Here is an 18,836-nt window from a genome sequence, read left to right on the forward strand (position 1 = left end):
CCATATTGGTTGAAGCTGTACTTCAACAAATGCATAAAACATTTCCTCTGTCTACACCATCTGGAATTATTCCACTTTCCCTGCCGTTAAGTTCACTGGGTACCTTGTTTCTTCCCCAAAATCATAAAGCTTCGGGTGAAGCATGGCCATTTTTCAAAGATAGTAAGTTATTATTTTGTAACAAATCAGAACATCAGAATAGGTTCTTCTTTTCTTTTTTCTTTTACTTTTTGGGGTGAAAGGGTGGTATCATACCTGTCACTCACAGTGGCAAACCTACTCAAGTTTAATGTAACATCTGAGGTAGACTTGTGCATTAAAAACTTCTTAGGCATTTATCAGGAGCTTGCAGTAAAAGTTCTTCAATATCCTTCATAACTTTCATTCTTACTGCTAATCCTTTAATTTGTCCAGGTCTCTGTAATCATCATATAGATGAGGAGTCTGCAAACTTATTCTGTAAGGGACAAGATAGTAAATATTTTAGGCTTTGCATAATCTGGTCTCTGTCACAACTACTCAACCCTCCTGTGGTAAGCCAAGTCAACAGATAAAATTCATAAATGAATGAGTGTGGCTATGTTCTACATAAACTTTACTTACAAAAATAAGCAGGAGTCAGACCTCTGTTTTAGTCTACCTGGCCCCCATTGGAAAATGTCCTCTTTTCTTTTCATTTTGCCGTTCCTATCTATTCATCTTTGGAGGGCTCAGTCTCACCTGCTGACATGACACAACTTAAGTCTATACTTATTTCTAAGCCTGACATTTAAGACTCTCTGCCATCCCACCATTAGAAAGGAAAAGACACTGGCACTGAGCAGAAGACGGTGTTGGGAAAACTCATTTAACCCTAGGCTCTAGTTTGGTGAGGACAGTCTAAGGAGAGTTTTCAACAGATACAGAAACTTTCAGGCATAAACCTGATCACTATCAGTGCCTGCTCACCTTTCTAGTAACATTGGACACCAGAGGGGCAGATCCAGATGGTTGTCAAACACTAGGTGGCCAGGAGGAATCATTTGCAGTTTTTTCTCTGTATTAGAAGACCTCAGCCAAGAGTCCAAGGGGACAGGAACAGGCTATCACACAGTCCATGAGCCAGGCACTCAGCAGGTTTATCATCAATTCACAGTCAAGCCAAAGCTTTGTTTCTAGGCATCTGCACACCATCCAAATGGCTAGAGTTTGTCAGAGAGCAAGGGACCGGATACATAATTAGCCAGCGAGCTACTCTGACTAAAGAGTTGGGGGCAAAGAGAAACCCAGTCCTTTTCCAGAGCAGACACTGTAAAGATCTATTCAGTAAGATGAAATTTGTTGCAGTACCATAAAGGGAGGGCTGCCTGGTACTGGGTAAGACCTTCCTAGGGACCACCCCAGATTGATAAGTCACTTCAGAGGAGCTGCCCCCAGCAATGAATGTTCAAACTCACCTTTTTGATGGTGGTCAGAGAAACAAGTGATGAGAAACTGAAAGACTCTAACTAATATTCACCCAAGCCCAGGGAAGACATGTAAATCCTGACTTGTATATCTTCAATGAGAAATCTAACTGCCACACAAGCAGACAACTTGCTTTAGCAAGTGTTCAACTGCAGTCTGGCTTTAAGACAAATCAAATAATGTTCAAAGACCACTTTATTAAGTCATCTTGAGAAATCACTGTCATAGACACCAAATATTTATCATCTATATGAGCAATTAATGTTTGCCCATAGAAAGAACTAAATGGAAAATCAAATCATAATTAGACGGTAACTAGGTAAGCATAGATTCAGTACAGGGGTGATTTGATGTATAAATTGTTTAATTGCATTAGGCTAAGATAACATAAAACACATTCACGTCCCCATAAAAATACTTTCATTGTGAATGTATCCAGAACATGCTGTGTTCACTGCCTACAGTTCCTTGCATCTCTCTTCATAAGAGGAATGCCTTTCTTGAGCAGGAAGCATTTGAGTTTCAAAGGGTAAATAGGAGTGTACATTTCCTTGACTATCATGGGATTAGCATTGCTAAAATGTATCTTCTGCAACTCTCCTTTTTCCATATTTCTATGACTGGTCAGTTCTTATTTTGAGAGCTTGTTTGGAGGTTCTAGCAGGGGAGCGCAGCTACTCATATACCCTTGACTGAAGAACAGTCCTCTCCTCTATTGGGGAAGGTCGTCCTCTTCGACCAAGCGCGCAGCTTCGGGAGGGATGCACATGGAGCGGTGAGGGAGGAAGGGGACACCCACCTAGCCAGCCCGATCAGCCAAATCAACCCTGGCGATCAATGGGGTGACAGATGTCACAGCCAGATCGCCCTCACATCCCAGTTATTTTGATAGATGCAGTCTTTATTTTTTTAAGTGTTGGTAGACAACCAAGTTATAATCAAATCTTGTTAACATGGGAACCAGTCTTTACCTTTCTCACAATGTTGCTTATCTCTGTTCTGCCTTATTACCTAACATTTTAAGTCTCAAGGGATATTCTCTTTTATTTAATTTCCAAGGTAGTAAAAGTCCTCACATGCTGTCAAAGGGAATGCCATGAAATGAAAAGTACAGAGACCCACAAAGGCATACCCTAAAAACATTGGAGGCCTTTTCTAGCTGGCAGAAATAGACACTTAGGACGGGCCCAGCTCTTGGAGGCTAGATCAGTAGATCTTATCAAAGTAATTTAATTCTAAGGCTTACTACACCAAGGTCTACTTCCTTCCTCAATTAGTATTGGCTTAGGAACAAATGTGAGACTACACCAGTACAGGCTATCGGTGGGGGTAGGGTAGAAGAGAGTATGGAGGAGGTATGTCAGAAGATTCTGCTTCTGGGCAGCTGGTGAAAGGAGAGATAGCATGGCACCAAATCCCAGGCACGAAGCATAATGGGAGCCTCCAGTGGGAAGAAAATGAGTAAGTATTGGCCAGGGTAAGGATAAGGGGAAATTAAATAATACTCTAGGGAGCTGAGAGCCAGGAGCACAGTTTGGAATATTAGCTACACAAAAAGGAAAACAGAAAGAGGAGAATAAAAGAATGTAGCAATAAGGTATCTATGAACAGACTAATTAGTATTCTGAGGTTTTCCGTCAGAGGTTGCTTAACCGTGAGCAAGTCACTAATGCTCACCAGCTCATTTAAAAAATTGAGACAATAAAACTAACTCACAGGATTATTATAAAATAGTGCATATAAAGTGCTTATTATAATATCTGATACATGGAATACACTGTTAAAATCTACTTTCCTCTTCTCTAGTATAGGAGATTCTTAACCTGGAATCCCTGGCCTCAAGGAGAATCATGGCTGGGTGTCAGAAAGCGTATGAACCCCTTCAAATTGTTTTCAAAATTGTGTGTGTATGCACACACACTTTTCTAGTAGGGCTTTTTTCTGATTTTCAAGAATGCCTGTGACTAGAGTAAAAGTTGAGAAGCACACAGTGGTAAGAGATGATTTCCTCATCTCACTCACTAGTGGGGAAAAATATGATCCTCATACAGGAACAAGCCAGTTCCCCAGTGATTCAGCCTGGGGAGGACTATATCTCAGGGGACACTCCTTTAATTCTGACAGCTGGCCAAGGCAACTGTACTTGGGAATGAAGAGTAATCACAGAGCAAAGAATTCTTTGGTTGACTCAATTCCCCACTTAGATCTGGTCAGGCATTGAAACTTTTCTCTCCTTTCTGCTTTTCCTTCCACTACTACCTAAACAGTCCTCATGATTTGAGGCTGCCCTTCTTTTCCAGGATGACAAATGCTATTAGACTTACTCTGACTCTTCCCAGTCAGAAAACAAGAAGATGGGCATTGTAACAGAAATGAAGCAATTCCAGACAACGTTCTCCTCCTCCTCTTCTTTTTCAAATGATCCCTTTGGCCAATATTTATCAACTAGGACATATTTAGCACCAGAATGTTGATAGAGGATTATGCTAATAAAATGGATGCCTTCATTTACGATGAAAACAATAATGACAAAGAAAATTCTGTATAGAGGCAGTTCAACTTAGGGATCTACCTGACAAGGTAGAAGTAACATTTAGAAATATTGAAAAGGAGATTTTGCATTTATACAAAACAAAGAACAGGTCGGGAATAACCCATCTACCATTTTTTGAAATGATAAAATCAATAATTATTCTGTATGCACGGTGAAGATACACTGTGAAGACTGTAAATTGAGACATAAAATATGTTTTTTGTAAATTAAAAAAATAAGTCAATATAAGTTCTTTCTTTGTCAAAGTTAATCTTTCTAAATAAGTAGGAAAACAGAATTAATATGCAAAAGATCATAACTCTAGTCCCTTTAACATATTCATGAGTCAATTAAGAAAATATGGCTGCATTCCATTGTTGGTGGTAGAAGGTTTGGTTCAAAGAATAATTGGTCTTCTAGTGCATGAGATTATATGTTGAATTCTTTCCCATATATAATCTGCAGATAATTAATGTCTATTTTATAACCTTTTTAAAAAATAATTTTGGTAACTACCTATAAAACAACAACAAAATATTTCTAAGGACAAATAATGTTTTTTTTTAATAGGCGATTCTCAATGCCTAAGTATTTATTTAGTATTGTATTTACAGAGCCATCAATTCCCTTCTAAAGGGGCTGCCCTATTGTGGATTCAGGCATTTGCATTTACATTGCTTTACTTGTCAATCAGTTTTATGCACTGAGCTTTAATGAAACAATCTCAGAAACATGGACCAGAGGAAGAAAAATGGTAGAACTTTCAGTGCGTCTGTTTTAATGACTCAAAATCATGCTTGTTTTAGCTGAAATGTTTTGCAAGTAGCCTATACCACTGTTAGCTCAAATTTTCACCTTCAAAACTTATTTCTAATCAGACTTGATGTAAAAATTATCAGTTTATAGATCAGTTAATTAAAAAGAGCCTGGTTAAGTGTGTAGCTTATAGGAATAGAAGGTGGATATGATGAAAACTTAATAGCAAAAGGTCGATGTTAGCAAAGGTAGAATTTGACATAATATTTAAAAAAAAAAAAAGTCTATACATTCCAAATGGAGAGGGACTGCTTTTGTTTGGTTCAGTATGGTAGCTCCACTTCTTAGGACTATGTGTGTCATACAGTGGACAATTAAAATTTGTTAAGTGAGTGAACTTGTGAATGATACAAGTTGATACAAAATGATCCACCTAAAGATGGGTCAGACTACTTTATTACTGGAACACTTCAGTTGAGACAGAGTAACATGTTAGGGATGTTGTATAGGGGATTCAAGTTTCACTTAAGCATTTAGGCTTAAGCGAACTTACTTATGATTCTACTCAATTATGAACTTCTATGTCTTAACACAAGGGAAACATAGTGAATAGTAGTATTCCTTCTCCCTCATTAAAAAAAGCAAGAATGATGTGTTTGTCTAACAGAAAGTAAATTTTCAAGTTCCTTTCTGCCTTTGCTATAAAAGAGCCAGAATAAACTGGGAACACTTCCTAGACCAACTAACAAATAAGATGTTCATTAAACATATTTTTAGACCAAATTTCATCACTAAATTTACTTTGAGAATTTAAATTAGTAAGAACCACATTGAGAGTAATTTTTTCAACTTTCAGGTAAATTGGAGTGCTTAGCAGAATCTAATTAAGAGATGTCTAAGTTAGTTGTTATGGGTCACTAGTCACTACTAATCAGACTCGAATATATTTACAGAATTTTTCTACTTCTGTCTCATATTGGGTTTCTTTCCTTTTCTTAAGAATAAAAATCTGTTTATTTGTTTGCAAAGCAAAGTTTTTAGCCTCTTTCTAATGAAACTGTTCTCTTAAGATGGTCAAATAATTTGTGATAAGTTGTCAGTTTCAGTGATTGGCTTAAAGGAAGACCATAAATATTCAGCTTGACATCACAAAACATCTGCTGTTTGATTGCAATCTGCTACTTTTATGGTTTTGTTTCAAGAACCCTGACTTTTATTTACATGTACTAAATTACATCCTATAAAACTTGAAGTGACGGGTTAGCATGAAGACTTGCAAGTAATAACAAGATATATGCAGACACATGTTAATAAATTGGCCTTTATATTCTTCTTTCATGACACAATAGTTCATAGTCCCTCAGTAATTCCATAGAAGAGAAGCATGGACCCAGAGGCCTGGAGTCCATTTCAGACCTGACTAATTTCACACATACATAAAAGGAGTTAATTGTAATAGAGTTCACTGCTTTTTAGCAGGATATATGTGAGAGGGTCAGGGCAGTTGAGGAAGACCTATCTCATGAATATTGAGTTACTCAATTCAAAAAAGAAATACCACTTTTGAACTGATTTGATCTTTCTTTATATAAAGATTCTCTTGTTTTCCATTTTTGTCTCTTTACTATAAAGCTTATAGTTCCTTCACTACAAACTGAGTCCAAAGTTTGACTTCCAAAGTGCTCTTTTCAAATCTCTCAGTTACTTGAAAATCCCTGAGTTTTCTAAAAATCCCCCACATGCTAAATTTATTTTAAAATAATTGTTTATACACGCTTTGCCCATTAATCACAGATTGAGAAATACAAGAAAATATAAAATATTTGCAGCTAAAAAGAGGCTCCAAGAACTTTAAGACTGAGAGTACTGAATAATATATCTGGATAAGTTGATCAAATAATGAAAAGAGAAGCATGGCCACCATTTTTTTTAATGAATCAGTGAAATTAGCTGTTCTGTTTAGAAAATATTTTTTTAAATCTTATTTTTGATTTAGCCTGTTTGATGATGTTTCTAATTTACAAGCATAAGAAAACAAAACCATGATGTTTGAAAGCCTTTTCTTGAGGGTTAAGCTAACAACAGGAAGTGATAAGTAGTATCAGCCTCAAAGATTCATTCTACTAACACCAACACTTCACAGGTTAGCCATCAAAGGCTGTTAGAAACTCATAAATGAGGCTCAAAGCAAGGCATATTTTGCCAATTTGTACTCAATTATAAATAATTTCCAAGGTTCTCCAAGTTTCCATTAATTTTTTTAAAAATTTTTTGAATACCTAAAAAATAGGTTTGCATACAAGATATATCTAGAAAACATTTAAATAATGCAGGCCTACTTCTCTAATTAAGGCCTTAAAAGCACTGTTCATGATTAGGCTTTAACTTTCTGGAAGGATTTCCCCCAAATGATTTGACTCAGAATATAAATTACTTGTACCTTAACTAGAAAGTGACTCTCCTAGGAATTATTGAAATGCTCAAAACTTCCTTTATAATATATAGTTTAAATGAGAAGAATTTTGAGTGGGTACCTAAGAAGTTAACTACTTTGATTCATATTTAACATCATAAACCTGAGGCAGAATAAATGGGTTCTATAGAGAATCTATTTAGCAAAATATTTGTTGGCTTCAAAATGTTAAACAGAATAAAGAATAACCCATTCAGTTATATCACCTAACACTGTTTAGCCAAGTATAATTCTTGTACATTGCATTTTATACTTATTTAGAATCTAATAATTGCAAAATATTGAAGGAATTACACTGGGAATAGTGCTGTTAATTATAACAGTTTACATTATCGGCTTTGAAAATGAATTCCTGGAAGCTTTTCCAACAATCTTAGGTCATATTTAACCTCTTTCAACTCCTCCATCAGTTTCGAGATGAGTTAGCATATACCCTAATTGGATGTCTTATTTCAGGAGCTCTGGATGAACAATTCCTGTTTAATCATGACAAAGGCCCCGAGGGAAAAGTAGAACTTCTATTTACTGTTCTCTATGTAATCAAATGAGACCTCTGATATTTGTTTATTTTTTAAATTATCTCCAAAAAATGCAATTTATATATAACATCCTATTGATGTATTTTAACTAATAGTTCTTTTTTTTAAACTAACATGTAATGTATTATTTGTTTCAGGGGTACAGATCTGTGATTCATCAGTCTTACACAATTCACAGTGCTCACTTAACTAGTAGTTCTTAAATGCTGAAAATATACCCACACTATTAGGTATTCTGAGCTATCATATTTTCACTCTGTTGATATAAATTTAAGTAAAAACAAAAAAAAATTATGGTTATATTCCCATTCTTTTTTTTTTTAAAGATTTTATTTATTTATCTGAGAATGAGAGCGAGAACACAAGAGGAGAGAGGGTCAGAAGCAGAAGCAGACTCCCCGCTGAGCGGGGAGCCTGATGCGGGACTTGATCCTGGGGCGCCAGGATCATGACCTGAACCGAAGGCAGTCACCTAACCAACTGAGCCACCCAGGCGCCCTATATTCCCATTCTTGATTCTGTACTTTTTTAGTGCACTGGTAACCAGTCCAAAATGTATTAAGTTTATTTTTTTGCCCATTCAATACTGTGTTATTAAGACCCATGTTTTCCATCAATTAAATCATTCACGAAAATATTCTTGCAAGTACTCTAGGCTTGGAAGACTAAAGATAGAGAATACATACAATACTCATACTCAACTCTGGGTGGACACACAGATATGAAATTTAACACTTCAAAAATCAAGGTTTGATATTGATTTATATTAAAAGAAAATCAATAAAATTGGAAATAATACCAAAAATAGTTAATAGTGGAAGTTTCAAAATGGAGCATATTGAGAAGGGCATTAAAAATAGCATCTACTATAGTGATTTTCAAAATAGTAAGTACATGAAAAACATTCTTTGTGAAACATTACTTGGGCATTCTATGAAATAAGTCAAAACATAGGTATTACATAAACATTTCTTTAAGGAGGGCTTATAAAACATCTTAATGATGTTTCAGGGGAAAAAATATTACAAATTTCACTATGAATTAACTTGTGAAAAAACAGTGCTAAGATGTTTTTAATCTAAAATTATGATCTTCTAAATATACCAAGAAGGCTTTGAAACTTCTAGGTAGATTCATCTTGACCAATGGCCTATTTTCAAGAATCTTCCCCCAGTCCACCAAAACCAGTTCTGAATACTGATTCCCATTTAAATTTGAAAAAGCCAACCCCAAGCGGTTGCCAGGAACACCCTCCTAAAAATCTACACTCAGAATGAGCAGTAAGTTTCTCTGCAGTCAATGCAGATAGTTAACTGTTCCTTTTGACCTCCAGAAAACATTAAGCAAAGAGATTCAACGAAGGGCTGATCTTAAAAATCTCAAATTATATGATCAGGGTTTTGTTTTTGTTTTTAACTATATTTAAAGGGAGCTCTACCTCTTCATGTCTCATAAGTAGAGACACTGTGTTGGCTGTGATGCACTGGGACGAAGGCAGCTAGCCTCTAGTGACAAGGTAGATGAAATAGCCACAGGACAAAATCATGCATCTGCTTTTTGTATACATCTTCAGGGCCGGTTGAACTTGATACTGGAAAACACTCGTTAGAGACTCCGCCTGTGTTCCCGGCATCTACAGTAGGGATTCTTTACCATCCACTCCGTCCCTGGAAAGCCTTCCATTTATCTTTTCCCCCTCTTTACGTCAGAGGAAACCATGCACTAATTACACTACCAGGAACAAGATCCCAAAAGGCCCTTGAGATGTTTTACTTCCGTTTTCGTCCCATCACTTTCCAGTCTTCCTGTTCCTTCCCTTCTGCCTGTGAGATCTGTAGCCCAGCACCTCGGTTCCCCTTCCTTCGGAAAACCTTTCCCCCTCTAACTTCCTGAGGACTTTTCCTCTTGTGTTCATTCAACAGATTTGGATTCCCTCCCTTGTTTCTCTTCCCTGCATTCAAACATCTGTAAATACCAAGCATTCACTCCACTCAAGGGTTTGTTGTTGTTGTTATTGTTGTTTTGTTTTGTTTTGTTTGCTTGGGGAGCTGTGTTCTGTTTTGTTTTGTTTTGTTGTAGGTCAGAAACCAAATCGTGCTTTAGTAATATGTGTATAGGGCACTGGAAGGAAAGAGGACCACACTATACTGTGGCAATGTACACAAAAGCACGCGCCTCATCGAAGCTCCACTATCCTGAGCTATCTTGCAGGCAGATCTTTGGAACTTGGCTTCACAGGAACCTCAGAATAGGCCTCATGAAACCCAGATCTCCTCAGTTAACCTTCTCTCAACCAGAGCTGACCATGCCATTCACACCACTGGAGGGTGGAGAAGGCCACTGGATTGGTTGAAATGGGAAGATTTTCTTTGTTACTCATGTGGTCTGTCTCTGAAGAACTCAGTATTTGTGAGCCCTGGTGTCTTCCAAACGGTTGTCTGAGCAGTCAAGGAGGAAGTGGACTACTAGAAACTGAGCTCTGCCCACCCTCCAGTGAGTTTTGTCTCTGAAATCAGAAGCCTCTCCCCAGCACAGCCAAATTCACAGGCAGAATAACACTTCAGGTCCACACTGCCTCATGCAACACAGAGTTGGATGTATGAATGGACGGATAGACCATACACCAGCACGTGCACACGCATGTGCGTGCACACACACACACCCCATCTCTGACGCAAATGTCAGAAAGGGAGGTAGTGTCCCAGCTGGCCTGCTGTCCATGACACTCACTGGAATGCCATGATGCTCCTCGCACAGCAATGAATCTACCAGTATCATTCTTGAAGCCAGTGCTCTTCAAGTCTGCCAGTGCCTGGAAGGAGATGCCAAAGTCCCAAGTGGCCTTGAGGAAAATGAGCTAGATGAGGGGACTGACATAAGCCTTGTCCTGGAGCTTCAGAATGCTAAACTCAGCATCAAGCAAGATGAGGTCACAGTTGGGCTGTAGAATGGCAGGAGAAATACACAGGTTCTAGATGTTCTTCTCATCCCTGTTGTCATCCCAATCATATTTCCCCAACATGACTTTGAGGTCTGCTCTCTTGATCACAGTGACATTCCCTGGGTCAGTCACAACGTAGGAAGCCACCAGTAGATGCAGGTATGTGCCAGGGTGCCCCTGCAGACTAGCAACCATGCACTCTTGTGCAGGCTGCCACTGTGCACCTCTCTGGTCCCCCCATAGAGAAACAGCTGCCATGGCCAGTGCACTCCCTGGGTTTTTGGAGCAAGAACATTCTCAATTTTCCCACAGTCTATGGAGAAAGCAACAGCTCTGTAAGATAAACTCAGACCTTCCCATCCGAAGGAGAATATATCAGTCATTCAACCAGAAGAGCGCAGATCTAAAAAGGTGGTCTCTGTGACTGTGATGACCACTAAGCCATCTAACCTGTTTTTCTTTTCACTTTAAATATTACTCAACCACTTTGACATAGCTGGCAATAAAGTTCAGGGTTAAAATTGGAGGCTTTGCACTCAAATGAAACCTGAGTTCCAATCTTAGGCACTTACTATCAATAGGACATAGGGCAAATTGCCAGATCTCTAAGAGCCTCGGTTTTCTTGCCTATAAAATGGATATAGGAATAACAGTTGTATCAGAGTGTTCTTGAGGAAATTGAATGAGATGATGTATGTAAACAGGTTCAAAATATCATTATAAACAATATCAAAATATCATTATAAACATGACTAAGCCATACTGTTCTTTGACAAAGAGGACAGGGAAAGTAGCTTAGTATGTGCAAGACCCCATTCAAGGGTTTTTAAAGTTTTATTCTTACTTTAAAGAGAAAAAAGGAGAACAAATATTATCTGCCGTTTGCTTTGAAATATATAACATGTATAGAGCATAGAAAAAACCTGAAAGAAAATATTAGAAATGTCAATAGTCATTCTGGTGGCTTTTTTCCTACTTTCCTGTATCTTTTACATTTTCTATTAGTGGGTATGTCCTATTTTCATAATGAAATATTACCATCATTTTGAAATATAAAGAATTTCTTTTAAAAGTTCCACGTCCTGGGATGCCTAGGTGGCTCAGTCGGTTTAGTGTCTGACTCCTGATTTCAGCTCAGGTCATGATCTCAGGGTCCTGGGATCGAGCCCTGCTTAGCGGGGGAGTCTGCTTGTCCCCCTCCCTCTGCTCCTCCCCACGCTCTTGCTCTCTATCTCAAATAAATAAATAAAATCTTTAAAATAAATAAATAAATAAATAAATAAATAAATAAATAATAAAAGTTCTATATCCTTATTTTCTTTTTGACACAAGAGTAATATTTTTAAATAGAAAAACTAAAACCAAGCAGATGATCACAAAATATGACAAAATTATATGATATATGATTTATGTCAGTATTTCAATTAAAATACAAATTGGGATCTATCATATAAACAAAGAAAAAAGTTTACAATAGACTTTTAAAAAAATCTTAAGTTAAAACAATATAATAAAATTAGTATACTCCTAAGAAGAAAAAAAAGGCGATCCTGATTTTAAAAAAACATAGATATATAATTATGGTAATGCACACCTTTTTTTTATGGAAAATTAACAAAAGATAATATTTGTAATTTCAACTTATGTTCAGAATTACTTTAATAAATTTTTCTCTTTTCCAATTTTCTCTTTCTACTTTTTTCACAAAATAAATATTAATTTGCTTATCCTTATATGCATGGTATTCTATATTTTTTGCAATTCCAGCATAGTTAACATACAGTGTTGTATTAGTTTCAGGTGAACAATATAGTGATTCAAGCAGTTCTATGCATTAATCAGTGCTCATCATGACAAATGTACTCTTTAATTCCCAACACCTATTTCACCCATACCCCCACCCAGCTCCCTTCTGGTAACCACCAGATTGTTCTGTATAATTAAGAGTCTGATTTTTGGTTTGTCTCTTTTTTTTTCTTTGTACATTTATTTTGTTTCTTAAATTCCACATATGAATGAGATCATATGATATTGGTCTTTCTCTGACTTATTTCACTTAGCATGATATTCTTTAGATCCATCCATGTTGTTGCAAATGGCAAGATTTCATTATTTTTTATGGCTGAGTAATATCCCATTATATTGGAATATTGGTGTGTGTGTGTGTGTGTATACACATGTATGTATATTTATATACATATACATGTATATATGCGTACATATTAGTGTATGGAAGATGTCGCCATGGCTGATGTCAGAGAAATTACTGCCTATGTTTTCTTTTAGGATTTTTATGGTTCTAGGTCTCAAAATTTGGGTCTAATCCATTTTAGTTTATTTTTATGTATAGTGAAAGAAAGTGGTCCAGTTGCATTCTTTTGCATGTAGCTGTCCAGTTTTCCCAGCACCATTTGTTGAAGAGACTGTATTTCCCCATTGTATATTCTTGCCTCCTTTGTCAAAGCTTAATTGACCATATATGTGTGGGCTTATTTCTAGACTCTCTATCCTGTTCCTTGGATCTGTGTGTATTATTGTACAGGTACCATACTGTTTTGATTACTATAGCTTTCTAATATGTAGAAGTCTGGGATTGTGATGCTTCCAGCTTAACTCTTTGTTCTCAAGAATCCTTTGGCTATTTGGGGTTTTTTGTGGTTCCATACAAATTTTAGAATGTAGTTTCATTTTTTAAAGATGACATCATAATTAAGCCTTTTTTTTTTGTCTTGACTATTTACCATGACATCTTGATCTGTTTTAAGTGTTGTTTTTTTAATGCCAACTTTTCTTATGCTAAAAAAATGAATATATTGTTTTATAATACAAAACTTAACAGAAGATAAATTCACTTTGGGAAAGGGAAAAGAGCTGGAGATTGAGTTAAACATTAATGGCCAGTGGTTTAATCAATCGTGTCTATGTAATGTAATCTCCATACAAACTCTAAACAAAGAGATTCAGAGAGCTTCTGTGTTGGTGTACACATTGAGGTGCTGGGAGCGTAGTTTACCCAGAGAGGACAAAGGAACTCCATGTTCTGCTTCATACCTTGTGCTATGTATCTCTTCGATTTGGCTATTCCTGAGTTGTGTCCTTTATAATTAAGTGGCAATAGTAAGTAAACCATTTCTGAGTTCTATGAGCTGTTCTAGCAAATTATTGAAACTGAGGAGAGGATCAGGAAACCCTAGTTTGTGTCTGGTCAGTGGGAAGTGTGGGAGGTCAGGAGCTTGTGACTGTATCTGAAGTGGGAGAAGCCTTGTGGGACTGAGCCCTTAACTTGTGCATTAATTGAATCAGTGGACACCCATTTGTTGTCCGGGGAGTCAAAGAATTGGTTGCTGATGTGGAAAAAAGCTACGTATTTGGTGTCAGAAGTGCTGTAAGTAGAGAGTGTTTTCCTTTAATTATAAAAATAGTTTTGACTTTACAGACTTCTAAATGGGTCTTAGGAGCCCCGGTCTTCCATGATCTATACTTTGAGAATCTCTACACCATCACAGTAGCAAAAATGCATTAGTCTACCAAATAATACTGGACAATGGGTCACAGAAATGAATATGAACTTTTTTTCTAAGAGAAGATACAGAGTGTTTGGAGAAACTCTCTAACTGAACAGCCCCACCCTTTCTGAATTTAAGACATGGGTAAATAGAACCCTGCACCTTTGCAGATTCCATTCTGAACTTAAGTATCTAAAAGAGCATTTTCTTAAAGAGCATTTACTCAGGAATTTCATTTTCTTGAGTAAAACAGCAATGGGAAAGGACAGTGGGAGGGCGGGAAGAATCTAATACATGTGATCATTATTTTATAATCAATAGAAAAACCATGGTCTCTGCTAACTTTTCTGTCTTGTTTACTACACTACATGCTCCTTGAAGGCAGGAAATTCTTTTTAATTCTTTTTAAACTCCTAGGCAAAATACTAGTGATTAGTATATAGTCAGGATTCAGTAAGCACTAAATAAATGAACAGACATTAAACTAAATATACGTGTGGCTATTGACCATTGTTTAACTTCAGGATAGGCAAAACAGGAATTGATAGTTGAACTGCAAAACAGAGTTAAGATCTAAAAAGAGGCCACGGGGCACCTGGGTGGCTCAGTCAGTTAAACATTTGACTCTTGATTTCGCCTCAAGTCATGGTCTCAGAGTGGTGAGATCCAACCCAGTGTGGTGCCCTATGTCTGGCTTCGCACTCAACAGGGAGTTTGCTTGAGATCTCTCCCTCTGTCTCTGCCCCTTCCCCACCTTCACTCATACACACCTCTCTCTCTCTCTCTAAAATAAATAAATAAGTAAATAAATAAATAAATAAATAAATCTTTAAAAATGAATGAATAAATAAATAAATAAGTACCACAGAGAAAAGTGCAAGTTGAAAAATTAGGAGTACTTGGGAATTAACTTTGCCTTTGATTTCTTTTTGCATTCTTCCCAGTGTATCCAATGCAACTTTTCTTGTTTACCTAAAGCTGTCTGCTTGGAGCAGTTTTGCTAATGGAGTTAGAAAAATTTTAGGACAGTACACACAGATGTCATTCAAGGACTGGGCTCCCCTAGAAGTTCAAACCCACAATCCCCCAGGAAAGCGAATTGCTGGTTGCAAAGGGAAAAGGTGGAATCACCTAGTAATAGGAGGATTGGAAGTCTGCACCCTTGGTTTATGTCTACTGCCATCTGAAGTCTATATGAACTTGGTAATCATTCTCTCAGTTCGGTTGCCTCAGAATTAGAGTGGAATTAATGGTTTGAGTTCCCCTTTCCTTAGAAACTTATGGAGAGCAATTGTATAGATAAAAAATTAACTGATAAAGTCCTAAGTAAACTGAGAGCATTTTTGTCTTTTACTTTACCTAGTTTTCAGTGGGGAAAGTTTAGTGCACTTCTAAAGGCACTCAACAGGTGATAGAAGTTGAAAGACACACAGACTACATCTTCCTTCCCACCTGGCCCAGGCAGAATAAAACTGCAACACACACAAGGCACAGGACATTTTTTGGTGGTTTAACTCTGTATCTTCTCTCTCTTATAGTGCCCTGCCATCCAGTAATGGTATACCTGAAATGATGATAAAGAACTCAGGTAAACCCTTGCACATGATGGGGGGATTAGTAAAGGAGGAGACAGAGAAGGTAGTTTCTCACTGCACACCTCATTCTATCCCTGACACACACCCAGGACTTTCCACAAAAGCCAAAGTGTTGGTGGTTGATGGCTACTCTTTTTCTATGGGCAAAGGTAGGAATAGGGAAAAGGGGGAGAAAAGAAGTGTCTTTCTCCTCTATATTTTGTTCCATTTTATTTCTGAAACTGTTGATATGACTTTACTGTAGAGAGTTACAATTTTTTTAAGTAGGCTCCACACCCAATGTGGGGCTTAAACTCATGACTCTGAGGTCAAGAGTCCTATGCTCTACTGACTGAGCCAGCCAGAGGCCCCTATTCCATTTCATTTTAAGTAACAGATAAAAAATAAACATGGGAAAAGTATGCCTTGGACAGAAGACACTTACCTCATACAAATACTACCCAGGCATAAAAATATTTAACATGGTTTGTAAACACCAAGAGAGTAGAATATGCAAATGCTTTTCTAAGCTAGTTATGAATAGACTTATCCTATTGAATTCTCAATCACTAAATAAAAACTAATAAATTTAGAATATCCACCTTGGAAAGAATAATAGAAAGAATATTGATTTATAGCACACTAATATTTTTTGAAACAATAACAATATCTAGCTATTCTAAAATCAGCTGTAACACAATTAAATGCAAAGGCATTCCAGGCATTCCATTTCATTTCCTAATATCTGACATTTATTCAAATGAAAAGTAGCATAATCTCGAATTGGTACTCTTTCAGGAAACAAAAGAAGGGTTAGAAACGTTATTCACTCTTAGAAATGAAATATTTAGCCCATTCATCCAAATGATTGTTATCTTAAATCTAACACAATAAAATAATGAAGATAAACACAGTGTCTAATAATAGTTGAAAATTATGGTCTAAATTTTTCTTAACCATTAAAACTTTTGTGGAGGTGACATAACCTTAATGACAAAACTGATGAAATCTTTTATTTCATTTTTTAAAAAAGATTTTATTTATTTATTTGACAGAGAGAGAGAGACAACGAGAGAGGGAACACAAGCAGGGGGAGTGGAGAGGGAGAAGCAGGCTTCCCACAGAGCATGGAGCCCGACACGGGGCTCAATCCCAGGACCCTGGGACCATGATCTGAGCCAAAGGCAGATGCCCAATGACTGAGCCACCCAGGCACCCCCTTTTATTTCATTTTTATATGAGAGAGAAGAGAAAGTGATGAAAACTGGAAATCTGCACCCGTTTCCCCAAATTCCATTTTCTTATGGAGATCTGTGTTTGGGCACTGCTAGATGTCTGTGCAAGAAGAGTGACAGCTCAACAGAAATTCAAAAGAAAAACAAAGCTTCAATTTATTGGGCACCTGGGTGACTTAGTCGGTTCAGTGTCTGCCTTTGGCTCAGGTCATGATCCCAGGGTCCTGGGATCCAGCCGCACATCAGGCTTCCTGCTCAGCAGGAAATCTGCTCCCTCCCGCCCCCCCCGCCCACTCATGTGTGCATGTGCGCATGTGCCCACTCTCTCTCTCTCTCTCTCTCTCTCACAAAAATACTCTTTTTAAAAAAGCTTCAATTTGGGGCGCCTGGGTGGCTCAGTTGGTTAAGCGACTGCCTTCGGCTCAGGTCATGATCCTGGAGTCTCAGGATCGAGTCCCGCATCGGGCTCCCTGCTCAGCAGGGAGTCTGCTTCTCCCTCTGACCCTCTTCCCTCTCGTGCTCTCTCTCTCTCTCTATCTCATTCTCGCTCTCAAATAAATAAATAAAATCTTTAAAAAAAAAAAAAAAGCTTCAATTTATTAGAGGTTATAGAGCATTGTGATCTACAAATATTCTGCTAATATTTAATATAGTAGCTTTAACCATCATATTCCTTGAATCCCTTTGACAATACTAGGCATTGAAAACAAAAGTCAATCACTCTTTGATTACCAATAGAAAACCACAGATTGAATTATTTCTAGGTTTAACAATTACACTTTCTATCTCCTTGCTAAAAGCTCACAGTACCTACCGTAAAATAAGGGGTGATCATATCTGAACAGGGGCCTTAATGAGTGCTATGAAGTGAGCAAAAATTGACTGTATGTACAAGTGGCCTAAATAGAGTAACTACAAACATTGTCATTGGAAGCCAGGAACTTCTGCTCCATTAGGTTAGGATCACAGGAGAGCATTACTCTCACACTCACAAGCTGCAAAATTGTAACCTCTTATTCTTTTTCTTTTTCTTAAAAGATTCTTAAATCTTTTTCTTTTAAGATTTATTTATTTATTTATTTATTTATTTATTTATTTATTTATTTTAGAGAAAGAGAGAGCATGCGCTCAAGGTGGGGTGGGGGGGCAGCACGGGCAAAGGGAGAGGGAGAGAGAATCCCAAGCAGACTCCATGAGGAGCACAGATCCTGATGGAAGGCCCTATCCAATTACCCCAACATCAGACCTGTGCCAAAACCAAAAGTTGGAAGCTTAATGGACTGTGCCACCCAGGCACCCCTCTTATTCTTTTTAACTCATCACAGAATTGAGTACACAAACTTAAATGAACAAAATTCCAGAATATAACAAACTACTTTTTCATATGGGAGAAAAAACCTGAGGCTATTGTCATCCCTAAAAAATAGCAGAAGGATAAAGTAAGCAGACAAACCCATAATAAGAATTTAAAAAGCAAATTATGGGTAAGCATGACAGGTAAAAACTCAATGGAAGTACTGACACAATACTGGACAGCACCCACCTGAAAACTCTTTCCCAGAGGTCCTCTACATACTCAGTGGTTGAATACCACCAGCTGGGACCAAGCAGGGGAACAACCTAGATTTCTATATCTAGCAAAAATATCTGTCAAAAAATGAAGGCAAAGTAGACTTTTTTAGAAAAACTAAACCTGAAAAAATGTGTTACCAGCAGACCTTCACTAAGGGAAATGTTAAAGGTAGTTCTTCAAGCTGAAAGAAAATGCTACCAGATGGAAACTTGGACCCATACAAGGTAACGATGAGTACTAGAAATGGTAAATATGTGAAT

General features: G+C 37.3%; 1 long non-coding RNA gene across 1 annotated transcript in view; it reads right to left on the reverse strand.

Annotated features, from left to right (window-relative positions):
- Positions 1-274: 274 nt before the first annotated feature.
- LOC113920815 overlaps positions 275-18,836 on the reverse strand; it is a 40,232-nt gene continuing 21,670 nt past the window's right edge. The window contains exon 3 of the long non-coding RNA XR_003519381.1: positions 275-457. This is a non-coding gene — a long non-coding RNA (uncharacterized LOC113920815). The remainder of the gene's footprint in view (positions 458-18,836) is intronic.

This window comes from Zalophus californianus, chromosome 3 (genome assembly GCF_009762305.2).
Source record: "Zalophus californianus isolate mZalCal1 chromosome 3, mZalCal1.pri.v2, whole genome shotgun sequence".
NCBI lineage: Eukaryota > Metazoa > Chordata > Mammalia > Carnivora > Otariidae > Zalophus > Zalophus californianus.